Source organism: Urocitellus parryii, chromosome X (assembly GCF_045843805.1).
Source record: "Urocitellus parryii isolate mUroPar1 chromosome X, mUroPar1.hap1, whole genome shotgun sequence".
NCBI classification, from domain to species: Eukaryota; Metazoa; Chordata; class Mammalia; order Rodentia; family Sciuridae; genus Urocitellus; species Urocitellus parryii.
Window position 1 is genome coordinate 37,369,130 of NC_135547.1, and position 15,051 is coordinate 37,384,180.

Genomic DNA, 15,051 nt, shown 5'->3' on the forward strand with positions numbered 1-15,051 from the left:
AGCACAATTTTCATATCTCTGGTTGTATACAAAGTATATTCACACAAATTCGTGTCTTCATATGTGTACTTTGGATAATAATGATCATCACATTCCACCATTATTTCTAACCCCATGCCCCCTCCCTCCCCCTCACACCCCTCTGTCCTATCTAGAGTTCGTCTATTCCTCCCATGCTCCCAGTCACTAACCCACTATGAATCAGCCTCCTTATATCATAGAAAACATTTGACATTTTGGTTTTTTGGGATTGGCTAACTTCACTTAGAATTTTCCTCTTTAACTCCATCCATTTACCTGCAAATGCCATGATTTTATTCTCTTTTATTGCTGAATAATATTCCATTGTGTGCATTGTGTGTATATGCCACATTTTTAATCCATTCATCTACTGAAGGGGAGTTTTTTTCATATTTTTATTGTTGAGTTATGGTTGTACATAATTGTGGTATTTGTTGTTACATATTTGTACATGCACATGATATAACAATATAATTTGGCCAATATTCCTTCCTAGTACTTTCCCCCTCCCTCACTTCCTCCCACTCTTTGTTCTCTTTTCTCTACTGATCTCCCTTTGCTTTTCATGTGATCACCCTAAACTTTCTTTCCCTTTTTCCTCTCTAGCTTCCACATATGAGAGAAAATATATGATCCTTGACCTTCTGAGTTTGACTTATTTCATTTAACTTGTTGGTCTCTAGTTCCATCCATTTTCCTGTAAATTACAAAATTTCATTTTTCTTTATGACAAAATAAAACTCCATTATGTATATATACCGTTTTATTTATTCATTCATACATTGATGGACACCTAGGCTGGTTCTACAGTTTGGCTACTGTGAAATAAGCTGCTGTAAACATGGGTGCATATGGATCACTGAAGTATGCTGACTTTAATTCTTTAGGATCCATATTGAGGAGTGGTATAGCTGGGTCATGTGGTGGTTCCATCTCTAATCTTTTGAAGAACCTCCATGCTGATTTCTACAGCAGTTGTGTTAATTTACAAAGGGATAGATATATTTTATATAAGCATATATAAGAGGCAAGTATAGGTCCAGAAAAGAGAATAAACCCCAAAATTCAGGTGAGAAACAACCTGATAGGATTTCAGGTCAGGTGGAAGCTTGCCTAGAAGGAGCAGAAATTAGGGTGGAGAAATATAGCTAAATTATATTATGGATTGTCCTAAAGGCAGAGTTTGGAAAAGATGATCCATTTATAAGACTTTTAATCTGCCTTGCATGGAGACTGCTCTAACAGTTAAGAATAAAGGCTTAGCCCAGAGGAGGTCTAGTAAGAGAAGAACAGCCAAGTAGGGGAACTGAAGATGATTAATCTGTGATATGAAAAAAAGGGAGGGACCATGACCTTGAAGGGTTAAGTCAAGAGCCAGGAGCAGAAAATCATTTGTACTACTAGAAACCCAAAGACAGTTGGAGAAGGAGAAAAAAATCTGTTTGGCATGTGAACATTGGAGGGTGATAATACATGTACAGAAGAGACAGCTGAAGATGCAGTCCCAGATAGAGGATGAGAGTTAAAGAAAAAAAAATTATCTTCGCCTTTTGGAGCAACTGAGAACAGCACATCAATAACATCAGAGTCCCCAGGTCCAATGTGGCACCTTCTATTTTTCATCCAAATGTTCAGCCCCATTTATCTTCCCTTCCCACAGATCCTGCATTTAATAGCTCTCACATTGTTCAGGAAACTTGATTGCAACACTGTCATTTTGTGGGTACCAGTCAGAAGGCTTATACCAAAGTCCTTGCAGAAGACAATTTTCAGATAAGATATGTACCTGTCATATCTATAGCAAGCATCTGTCAGCCTCATCATAGGCTGCAGGTAGAGAATTAGTTTCTAATCCTTAACACTCCAGCTTCCCCATGTTGCTTCTCCTGAGTGGATTAAAACATACAAATTAAGTTTAGTTTATTTGATTTGCATTTGAGTAATCACCCTACTATCCACAAAGTAGCAGATAAAACAAAAAAATATCTTTCAAATTGACCAGCTTACCTAAGACCATTGAGAATGAGACAGTCAAGCTATAAAATGCCTTTCAGCAATAAGAGGAGCCACGTTCATAAAACATGTTCATTTTTTCCCACTACAGAGCTATAGGCAATATAACCCATGAAAAAATAGATCAGAGATTCCTGTCATTTTCAAGGCACTGGTCCAGAAATCAGCAAACAAAGACTCAGCAAGATATCCTCTTTACCAGCTGAGGCAGTCAGTTGTAAGTGAAAAATTTAAAGAGACAGAAACTTCAAGGTCATGAAGAAGACTGTGTCAGCTTTTTACCCCCAAGGTTATCAGTAGAATAAAATACCCTATCCAAGGTTTTACTTTCTGAAGTTTCAGTTACCCATGGTCAATTACAGTCCAAAGATGTTGAAAGGAAAATTTCAGAAATAAACAATTCATAACTTTTAAATTATAGCAAGATGAAATTATGTACCATCTCACTTTGTCCCACCTGAGACATGAATCATCAATTTATCCAGTGTATCCACGCTATATGCATTACCTAACTGTTAGTCACTTAGTATCTAAGTTATCAGATCTACTGTCTTATTGCCAATGTGCTTGTGTTCAAGTATTCCTTATTTTATAATAACCCCAAAGTGAAAGTGTAGTGATATTGGCAATTTGAATATGCCAAAAAGAAGTCATAAAGTGCTTCCTTTAAGTATATAGATTAAAGTACCAAAAGATATTTTGGTACACTGTGTTCACATAGCTTTTTCTTACAGTATAATGTTATGATTGTTCTATTTTGGTATTATTATTGTTTATCTCTTTCTGCACATAATTTATAAATCAAACTTTATCACAGGTATTTTTGTATAAGAAAAAACATAATACATACAATATTCAGTACTATCCATGGTTTCAGATATCACTGGGGTCTTGGGATGTAGAACATATAATGGTTTAAGGGTTTGGACTAGAGAGTTTGACTGCCAGGGTTCAAATCTTAGGTTTTCCAGCTATTAGCTATGTAACCTTCTCTGTAAAATATAGAAAATAGCATTATTTTACTCACAAAGGGGATTAAATAAGTTGATGTATGTAAAACACATAATACAGTATCTGACACACAATGTGCTCAGTAGATGTTATGATTATAATTTCAATTTCTTTCCAGCCTTATGATTCTGTTATCAGTCTTATAGTCATTAGCAGGTAACTATAATGCTTATAATTATTAAGAACTTTTATTTATATAAATTATATCAATTCATATCATTGTGTCAAATGTAGCAGATGTGGTCATAATTATCCTTCTTCCTCCTTACCACCTTAGTGCATGCTGCCCCAACTCTTACTGCCAGCACCTCCATTTCTTTTGCTGAAGACTCTCTGCATACCAGAGCCTGCTTTGCCAACACATGTGGAAGAGTTAGTATGGTAAGGAACTAATTAATGGCCCTCAACCAAAAACTGAGCAGTTCTCAACTAAAGACCTGTAGGAGTTAGGGTACTCTCACCTCTCAAGTGAAGTAACTCTGAATCCGACATTTTACATTGCCTCCTAGACTGAAGGATTAAGCTCCACTCTTTGTGATAGCTAGTCTGATGTTCCCTTTAATACCTGCTTGCTTCCCTCTTTTATTTTTCACTACCCCATTCTTCTACCAGTATTTTTTTCAACACTCAAAGAAATTACTTAAACTTAAATCCCTGTCTCAAGGTCTATTTTTAGGGGAGCCCAAAGTAAGATTGTCTCACAAACCTGTGAGACAGGTAAGGGTAGATCTATTTTTGCAATAAGGAAACTGAGTTGTAGATCATGTAGGTAATTAATAGAAGAGCCAGGCTGAGAACCCAAGTCTCTTGGCTACCTGGATTTTTTGTTCTTTTACCAGAGTACATATCATAGCTTTTTCCATCTATGTACAGGCCGGTAATTCCATGTTACTCTCCTCATTGCATATCAGTTGATCTCCCAAAAGTATGCCTGGACCAGGAAGGGAAGGGTCACACTCTATCTGGCATGTGTAGTTAAACTTCTCCATGCACGACATGCATATTTATAAATATTTTGTTTAAGTGTATGATTTTAAGTGTTTACATGCCTAATGAACACTGAATTACCTGTCAAAGTCTATAAATGGATTGGTCTAGTTCATCAAGAGTCTACCTAAAGGCTGGGGTTGTGGTTCAGTGGTAGGGCACATGCCTAGCGTGTATGACACTGGGTTCAATCCTCAGCACCACAAATAAATAAATAAAGTTGAAAATGTTTTTAAAATTCTAGCTAATATAGAGGTTCTGAATTAGCTGGAACTGATTTTTTAAAAGTAACACTTGGGATAATTGTTATACCAAACACAAATTAAGGTTCCTTTGATGACTCAGTGGAAAACTAGAGACCTAAAGGGCCTCAGGGTCATGTGTGTACACATCAATTCTCATTAGTTTGGAAGACCTTCAAAAGAACTGAGTGCTGATGGTTTCCTGATAACTACTAAGTAATAAGAATTTATGTAAGGCACCATCATTTCAGGGCTTTCTCCATGTTCTGTATCTCCCACCCAAAAGACAGGTACCCCATAACCCTGGGTACCATAACTAAAATGCAAGTTTGATTAAACATCTGTTAGATGTAGAGTACAAGAAGGTTCTGTCCATTGGGGTCTCTTATTTGGAGAGTCTCCCTAATTAGTGGCCATCTGGTCCCCCATGAAAGTCAGTAATTAAAGTAGCAGGACAGAAAAACTCTCCTGTGCCTGCCTTCCCTCCAAGATTCTCAGTACTCAGGTGAATGTCAAGGTCATATTGGGCTATTTTCATTTTTCATAAAAATAACTTGGGCCCAGAGGTTGGAATTAAATAAATCACTGATTGAATTAAGTGGCACACATACGACTTGCTGACATCTGAATGCCTCTCACTGAATCTGATTCAGCACAGATCTGCTGTTTTCATTGTCCCTGTTTGTTCCAGCTGATTTTAGGCTCTGTGTGCCAGTAATAGAGGTTTCCTGCAGCTTTGGGATAGATAAAATCACTGGAAAAGACCCTTAGCTTTGTCAAAGTATCTGCACATGTCTTTTCCACAAAAACATGAGGGACAATTCCTGACAGTTATTCCTTATGACAATAATCAAAGGAGTGTTCTTTACACAAGCTCCCAAAGAACATCTGATGAGTTAGAAATCATATATTGCTATATTCAAACCTAGAGATGTGACCAAACCAAATATTTCCCTAAGCATGCAAAAAAACCAATAAAGAACAAGAGAGCTGAGCCCTACATCTTTTTGTCAACCTTATCACCACTATATGTAAGACCTATTGGTAAAACACTTGAATCCCATGCATCAGGTACAAAGTGCTCCTGAGATCAGAAACTGGGGTTGAAGGAAAGGAGTCCAGCCCACTGATATGCTTAAACTATAGTCCTTAGCTATGGTTTTAATATATTTCTCTGAAAGAGATAAAATAATTCCTATCATTTTAGAATAGTGGATATAAATATGAAGCACACAGTCAGCTATCTCCTTGCTTTAGAGTAATTTAAATGTTACTATAAATAATGACCCTTTAGTAAGCAACTCAGTGAGACCCTATCTTTAAATAAAATACAAAAATAGGCCTGAGGATGTGGCTCAGTGGTCGAGTGCCCTTGAGTTCAATCCCCTGTATGAAAAAAAAATGACCCTTTAGGGCTGGGTTTGGGGCTCAGTGATAGAGCACTTTCCTTGCACGTGTGAGGGACTGGGTTCGATTCTCAGAACCACATATAAATAAATGAATAAAATAATATCCATCAGCAACTAAAAAAAATTTAAAGGACCCTTCACCTTTCCCAACCTCACTTTACATAAACAGCAACATTGCTTACCTGTAATATAGATAAGAATCAGGATGTAAGCAAAAAGGGCATCTAAGCACCAAACCCATGCATTTTAACTCATTTGCTTCCTTCAAGGTGAAGTCCTATAGGACTTGACTCAGAATCTGTACACTTGCATTTTACACATCATTCTAACCAAGTTTGCATGTTTTATTTCTGGTCTTACAAAAGATTAGAAACATCATATTAAAATCTAAACAGTGGATGATGCAACAAAGACAACAGAACACTTAGAGCAAGGGGAGAGAGAGAAACAACTAGAAAAAAGCTGACAAAATAACTCTACAGTCTGGGAACATTTAGTGTTGGAGCAAACATTCTTATAGCTATAATAGGCCCCAGGGGCATCACTGGATACAGCATGCTGAGAAGTTTAAAATCATAGCATGGACCCTGAGTCATCAAGAGAAGATGAAATTATATTCCATATATTCTGCCTAAGGAGGCAAGGAAGTGTGCAATACATGTTAGGAAACGTTCTAACCAAAGTGGTTAAATTAAAAATCATTAAAATGCAAAAAAAATAAACTTAAACTTCAGAAAATTCTGCTACTCAGAAAGATTCCTTTTTCAGAGCTCCATCTGTTGCTGAGGTTTCATTCCACATCATTCTGACCTCATCCTTTACAGCCTTGGTCACCCCCTGGTAGAAGAAGATGATGAATTTGCATCTGATATTCCCTTTTAGAGTGGAAAAATACATGTATATGGGTTTACCAAGGTTTACAACTCTCAGAAGAAAGAGGAATCTTTATTTTAAATTATTTTGTATGCTTCTAGGACATCATATAGTGTTCCCATTCTTATATCAATGGTAAATTTCCAATAAAAAACTAGTACAAGTTTTCACACCCCTAAAGTGAAGGAAACTTGCCCACAATGTATTTTTGCAGTAGAAGGTTGGTCCAATTAAATGATAACACAATTAGTGTGATTTCCCATTTGTATACTCAGCACTTAGTTTCCATTTCACCTGCAGCAACTACAGCTTTGACAATTACTCTGATGGGTCCATAATCTACATTCTCTAAAAATGCAAAAGAAACAGAAGCTACCTATGTTTATAAGGTACAGTTCAGAGATTTTGAAAAGGGTAAGGATAATGGACCCAGAACAGAGAGAGAATTGAGATGAAGAGGAAATTGTATGGCTTAGTTCTAAGACTTACTGGAAAGACTGAAAAACTACCTCTAAAGGAGAGCAATGCTGCAAGAAAGAATTTGAGGGAGAAATTATGAATTTGAGGGAGAAATTATAAGGCCAAGATGGCCAAATAAAATTGGTATGGAATTCCCAGTATCTAAAATAGATTCCAAAGTAAGGAGTCAGTGTGAGTGAGATAGAGCAAATCTGATAAATTCTTTTTTATCTACTCTTTGGTGGCAGTGGTGGATAGGGGATTTAGAGAAGCAATAGGAGTAAAGTTTAGAAGTAGCTGGCCTTTAGTGTTAAGGTAAATGAACTGTGAAAAGTGATAAGTATGAATGAAGAGAAGATCTATTAAGTAAACTTGAATTACCAGGGGAACTACCTAGGATGGTGGAGTGTAATAGTATTTCAGAGCTGCACTTATCAAGAAAGTTTTTGTTGCATGAACAAAGAATGTTTGTAATTGTTGAGAAAGAGGGGAGAAGAAAGAACATCCCAAGGAGAGAATAAATACAAATGTAAAAAGTTATTTGTGGGGACACATTTTGAGGGAAGATTACACTTTGGTCACTAGACTTTGCAACATTGCTTGATTTACCTTCTCATTGCCTTAATCATTAGCAGAATCATTTTCACCACTCATTAAAACTCAAATGTCCATCCTTTAGGCCTAAGTCTAAGCAAGGATTTCTATGTGGGAAATATATATGGAGACCAAGGTTATTTTTGAATTCTCTCTGTAGAGAGAAGAGTCTGCAGCAAACAGAAACGATAGCTTTCTTAAGCCAAATCTTCCAGAACAATCCTTGGATTCAATGGCCCAGATTAAACTTTGACAGTGAAAATGACATCAGCAAAATGGCAGAATAAGCAGCTTCAAATTCCCACCCCTCCACAGAAACATTGAAAAATAAGTAAAAATGGTTGGAAACAACTTTGTAATAACTATGGAAATTTGTCAAAGATTTATAGAAAATAAGCAAGTGCTGAATCAATAAAAGGCAACTTCTACATGGAACAAAAGCTTTGCGGTATTTACTTCTGTTTTTGCCTCATCTTGTCCCCAGTTTGGCAGTGATCTTGTAGGTCATAATCCATGTTCCTTTTATTGGGCCTTGGCTGCTAGTTTCAGAAGAAGCAGAGCAAACCTTACCAAAGAATTATTCGTTTGGTCTGTTCTAAACAATCTGGGAGCTCCCTGAAGGATTAATGAAAGGTACATGTTTTCATTTCACTTAACTCATCAGTCATGCAGGATATAAAAGTGGTAGATATGGCTCAAAAACATTATAAGGCAAATTAAAAAATCACGTAAAGCCTAGAAGAAGAATCTGGGGAGATAATTTATTTAGAAAAGTAAAACATTCAAAATCACCCATGTGTACTGAGGAATTTAGACAGCCATGGACATACCCAGAGCATAAAACATATTCAGAAAATACTTAGGAAGATACTAAGCTTTCACCTCTGGCTGATCTTTATGCTCTGTACAGGAAGGAAGTGAAGGCTAAGGCAGAGTTATAAATAGCCTGGCTAAGTGTACCAGATAGAGTGGAGAGAAGAGAAGGGTTTTGTTGTTGTTGTTGTTTTTGTTGTTGTTGTTGTTGTTTTAAGGAAATCTCTGTAAAAACACTAGCTGAATGTAAGCTAAAGGAACAGAGACTTAACTGACCACACATGACAAGGAATATAGCACTTGCAAAATAGTTGTCTATTTTTAAATGACTTGAAAAAGTCATTTAAAAATAGACAATTATAGCCCTCCACAATCAAAAACAGCTAGCCTCAGAAAAGAGGGAAAATCTGATATCCAGAATTACCACATTATAATGTTCAAATGTACATATTTCAATGAACATTCACAAAAGTCATACTGAGTAATAGGAAAGTATGACCAATTCATTTGGAGTGGGATAGGAACTGCTCCTGAGGAAATCCATTATTAAAAGGAAATTTTGTAGCTGTAAGCTACCCCATTAACAAAAAGAAGGAAGATTTCAAGTCAATAGTATAACTTTACATCTTTAAAAAAATAGAAAAAGAAGACTAAGTAAAATCAAAGCTAGCAGAAACAATAATAATGTTTATAAAGAAAACTGAGAACAAAAATAATAGAACCAATAAAATTAAAAGTTCTTTGGCAACATCAACATTGACAAAACTTTAACTAAACTGACAAAGAAAAAAATGAAAGAAGGTGCAAATAACTAAAATTGGAAATGAAAGTGGAGTCATTACCATCAACCTTACAGAAAATACCAATGATTATAAGAGAATGCTATGGACATATATAATGGCAACACATTAAGTAACATAGTCAAAATGAACAAATCACTGTACACATATAAATTAATGAAACTGATTTAAAAAGAAATAAAAATACTTAACAATAAAGAGATTGAATCCATACATGAAAGAAACTTAAAAGATAAATGGGAAAAAACTTTTCAAGAAAGAAAAGTTCAAACCTGATGGCTTCCCTAGTAAATTCTACCAAACATTTAAAGAGTGATTTAAACAATCTTTTCTCAAATTGCTCCAAAAGTAAAGAAGGAGAGAACACACATTCACTCATTGTATAAAGTTAACATTACCCTGATACCAAAGTAAGACACAGACATTTATAAAAGAAAACTATATAGCAATATACCTTATGGATATAGATGCAAAAATTCTCAACAAAATAGTAGCAAACTGAAACCAGCTTTTATTAAAAGGATTATATACTATAACCAAGTAATATTTACCCCAAGAAAAGAAGTGTGCTTCAGCATAAGAAAATCTATCATTTGGGCTGGGGATGTGGCTCAAGCGGTAGCACGCTCACCTGGCATGCACAGGGCGCTGGGTTTGATCCTCAGCACCACATAAAAATAAAAATAAACATGTTGTGTCCACCAAAAACTGAAAATTCTCTCTCTCTCTCTCTCTCTCTCTCTCTCTCTCTCTCTCTCTCTCTCTAAAAAAGAAAAGAAAAGAAAAATCTATCAATTTACTTGGCCATGATAACCTGGCAGGAGGAACTGGTAGGAATGATGAATAACTGCTGGGGGAAAAAAAAGAAAATCCATTAATATTGCATCAATAAAACATCATATTGAGAGAAAGAAGTAAAAATACCACATCATCATCTCAATTGATGCAAAAAAGCTAATAAATCCAGCAATTTCAGGATATAAAATCAACATACAAAATTGGTTACATTTCTATATACCAGTAATGAAGAATCTAAAATGGAAATTATGAAAATAATTCAGTTTGCCATAGCATTCAAACAATTCTAATATCTAAGAATAAATTTCACCAAGGACATGAAAGATATAGACTGAGAGTTGAATAACATCATTGAAAGAATGAAAGAAAGCCATAATAAAGAGAAAGACATTGTGTATTCATGGATTACAAAACTTAATACTGTTAAGATGTGAATACTAGCCAAAGGAATCTACATATCCAATGCAATCCCTATCAAAATCTCATGGACTTTTTTTTTCCAGAAAAGTAAAATGTGATTCTAAAATTCAAATGGAACTTCAAATTGTCCCCAGGTAGCCAAAACAATTTTAAAGTTAAGCATAAGGGTAGAGGACTCACATTTCTTGATTCTAAAACTTAGTTCAAAGTCACAGTAATAAAAAAAAATAGTGTGGTACTGGCATAAGGATAGGCATGTGGATAAATGGAATAGACTAGAGAGTCCCGAAATATATCCATACATCTATGGCCAATTGATTTTCAATAAAAGTGTCAAGACAATTCAATGGAAGAAAGAAAAGCCAAGAAAGAAAAGAAAAGAAAAGAAAAGAAAGAAAGAAAGAAAGAAAGAAAGAAAGAAAGAAAGAAAGAAAGAAAGTCAAGTAATGCTAGGACAGCTAGATATTCACAAGCAAAAGAATCAAATTGGGCCCCTACCTCACAATGTATATGAAAATTAACTTAAAACCTGTAAATGACCTAAATATAAGAGTTAAACCATAAAACTCTTATATGAAAATTTAGGGGTAAATGTTCATGTCTTTGGATTTCACAATAGATTCTTAGATGTGACAACAAAAGCATAAAAACAACAGAAAAAAATAGATAAATTGGACTTCTTCAACATTAAAATCCTTTATGTATCAAAAGATATATTACCAAGAAAATGAAAAGACAGCATACAGAAAGGGAGAAAATATTTGCAAATCACATATCTACTAAGGGTCTGGAGATATATATATATATATATATATATATATATATATATATCCAGAATATATATATGTGTGTGTATACATATATATTTGAAAATTTTTCCAATTCAATAACCAAAAATTAAAAACCCAATTAAAAATGTGTAAAGAATTTTAATAGACATTTCTCCAAAGAAAACATATGTAAAGATTATTTAATTGCATTGGTGATTAGGGAAATGAAAATCAAAACTAGGAAACTCTTCACACCCAATAGAATTTCTAATAATTAAAAAATGAACAATAACAAGTGTTGCTGAAGATAGGGAGAAGTCAGAACTTTTTGCATTGTTGGTAGGAATATATAATGATTCAGCTGCTATGGAACGCAGTTTGGTTATTCCTCTAAATTTAAACATAGAATTGCTATATAAACCCACAATTCCACCCTTAAAATTCTGAAGAATTGAAAACAGGTACTCAGGTAAGTATATGCATGTACATATTAATAGCACCCATATTTATAACAGTCAAAAGGTGGTAATAGTCCACTGACACATTTATTGATACAAATTGTTTTATATGTATACACAGACACACACAAGAGTTGCCAACTTCAGGTGGCTCAAATTGTGATTGTTTTTTTTTACTTTATGATATTCTACATATTTAGTAGAAACTGAACTTCTCATTTTGAATGTTGATCTTTTCCTAGACTAGTAATATATGGTATGAAACTCTCTCACAATACTGGACAGCAGTGAAAATCTGCAGTTCTCAGCCAGCCACAAAGGGAAACAACCCATGCTATACAGTGTAATTCATTGATAAGCTATGCCATTCAGTAGGTTAGGAGTATTGAATGCATTTCAACTTAAGGTTTTCCAGTTTACAATGGGTTCATTGGAAGGTAACCCATCATAAGTCAAGGAGCATTTGTACAATGGAATAGTATTCAGCCATTGAAAGGAATGAAGTACAGATAAATGCTACAACATAGATGAACCTTGAAAACATATGAAGTGAAAAAAGCCAGCCATGAAAGTTTACATATTGTATGGTTGCATCCATATGAAATATCCAGACTAGATAAATCTATAAATACAGAATGCAGATTGGTGGTTTCCAAAAGCTGGAATGGAGTGAGGTGGTGAATAATAGGGGAAAATAGCTTAATGGGTAAGGGTTTTCTCTATGGTGATAGAAATGTTGTAGAACTAAATAGAGGTGATGGTTACATGACATTGTTAATGTACTAAATACCACTGAATTGATCATTTTAAAATGGTTAATTTTATGTTATGTGAATTTTTCCTTTATACTTAATAATAATGATAATAATAATATTAATAATATAGCTTTATGGTTATACATAGTAGTTGTGTTCATCCCAACAAACTCTTACATGCATGGAAATATACTTTGATTCATGATCCCCCCCTTTTCCCTCCAGTCCTTGCTCTACTCTACTAGACTTCCTTTCAATTATCAATTAATTTGTATTTGATTAGTTCTCTTTTTGTAGTTGAACACAATACCTTTACTTTATTTATTTATTTTTATGTGGAGCTGAGGATAGAACCGAGAGCCTGCCACATGCTAGGTGAGTGCTCTACCACTGAGCCACAACCCAGCCCCTTGATTTATGTAGTGTTATCCTTCCCTCCCCATTTCCTTTATTTAATATTTTATTGGTGCATTTTGATTTTACATATAGTAAGATTTAGTGTGACATAATTATACATGCAAATAGTACAATTTGGCCAATTTCATTCCCTAGTACTTCCCATTTCCCTCACCTCCTCTGTCCCCTTGATCGACTGGTCTCCTTTTTCTACTCTTTTCTTGAGATCCATTTTTTTATTCCTGTTTCCTCTGTAGCTGCTGTATATGAAAGAAGATATTTCACCCTTGACTTTCTGAGTAGCTTATTTTATTTAGCATGATAGTTCCCAGTCCACCCATTTACCAACAAATGCCATAATTTAATTCTTTTCCATGACTGAGTAAAACTCCATTGTGTATATATGCCACATTTTCTTTATCCATTTCTCTGTTGACAGACACCTAAGCTGGTTTCATAACTTAGCTCTTATGAACTGTAGTGGTATAAGCATTGGTATACATGTATCACTAAAGTAATGATACACTTTTTTAATTTGTTAGTGTTCAATATGTTTTAAATGCTAATATTTTAACTAGCCTACTCCCATAAACACAATTAAGAATACACAAGCTTCAATAAACTGAAACATAAATTTGCCAATTAGCAGGTGAAGGAATTGGAAGCAGTAAGGTTGAGAGGAGTGCATAGTTAAAATGAAAATAAAAACATTGTCTGACTTTGATAGTCAAGAAGCCATCCCAGATGCTTGTCCTTGGTCTGACTAGAGGCAAAAGAGATACACTCAGACCTTTCATCCCAAAAAGGAATAGGAAGAAATAGGATTTAATCCTTCAGTTCTATCTCAAGGAGCTACAATTATTGCCCCTTTTTCTGGAAAATATAGTTGATTGTATTCATAATTTTACCATAGAGGGACTTCTATGGTAGAATTTAGAGACAACTAAGAAAGACAGATTTCCCAGCTGTCAGTTTTATATCATTGTGACAAAATATCTGAGATAATCAACTTAACAGGAGGAAAGATTTATTTGCTCGGAGTTTTGAAGGTTTCAGTCCATGGTTGGTCCCATTGCTGTGGGACCTATGACAAGGTAATACATCATGATAGGGCAGAGGAAGCTTCTTATCTTATGGCAACTGAGAAAAAATAGTAAGAAAGAGTCTGGCTTCCCACAATCTCCTTTGAGAGCACTCCCCAAAGACCTAACTATCTCCCACTAGACCTCACCACTTAGGCCCTACCACTTCTCAATAGCACCATATGTTGATGACCAAGACTTCAACACATGGGCCTTTGAGGGAAATTCATAGCACTAGTTTATCAAGACTCTTGTAGATGGCAATGACTGTGTTTATAATGGAGGATGAATACTATAGTGGAGTAGACCTTAGATTTTAGAGCCAAAAAGGCCTGAGTTCAAATCCCAATTCTGCCTGTTAAGTTGTGTGATCTCAGCCTGTCTACTTAGCAGTCTCAAACTTCAGATTCCCCTCCTGCTAAATGTGGATGTTTGACCCTACAGAATTGTTGTAAGGATTCAGCAGGATATATATAAAATGCCAAGTACAATGAATGGCATATAGTAACTACTCAACACTAGTTGTTTTTCTTCAGTCAAATTACAGATAACTTTTCTCTCCCACTCCATCTTCCTTATGGAAAAAAAAAAACAATTAGAATTGGTTAATATGGAAGGATAATAAAACAAAGTTTTGATTACAAAAGATATCAAAACAATTGTATAACAATCCTTTATATAGCAATGCTTTTGTATATGCACTTGTGTAGCAAAGCAATGCTTTTTCACCTGGTAAATTATCCTGCAGGAGGAAGAATAAAAACAGATTCCTCCAAGAGAGATCAGCAGAATGAGAGAAAAATAGGCTGATGGACAATTCCACTCCAGAATCCATGTCTTTTCTACTGGCTTCACAAATACCCAAGATATTCATATTCCATGGGCAAAAGGAAGCTCAGCTAATGGATAAGTCTCAATGAAATCATTTGAGTCTGGAGAGTGATGATTTTCTTATCATACTCAGTAGGCTCTAGGATTCAGAAGGCTATAGTGACTAACAATAATGTGGGTATAGATCCAGAAAGATGTTGATTCAAATCCCAAATCTTCCACTTAAAGCTACTGAGTCCTTGGGCAAGTCATTTTTCTTCTCTAAGCCTTAGAATTCTCATTTACAAGTAATAATGCTTATTTTGCAGGTTAGTTGTGT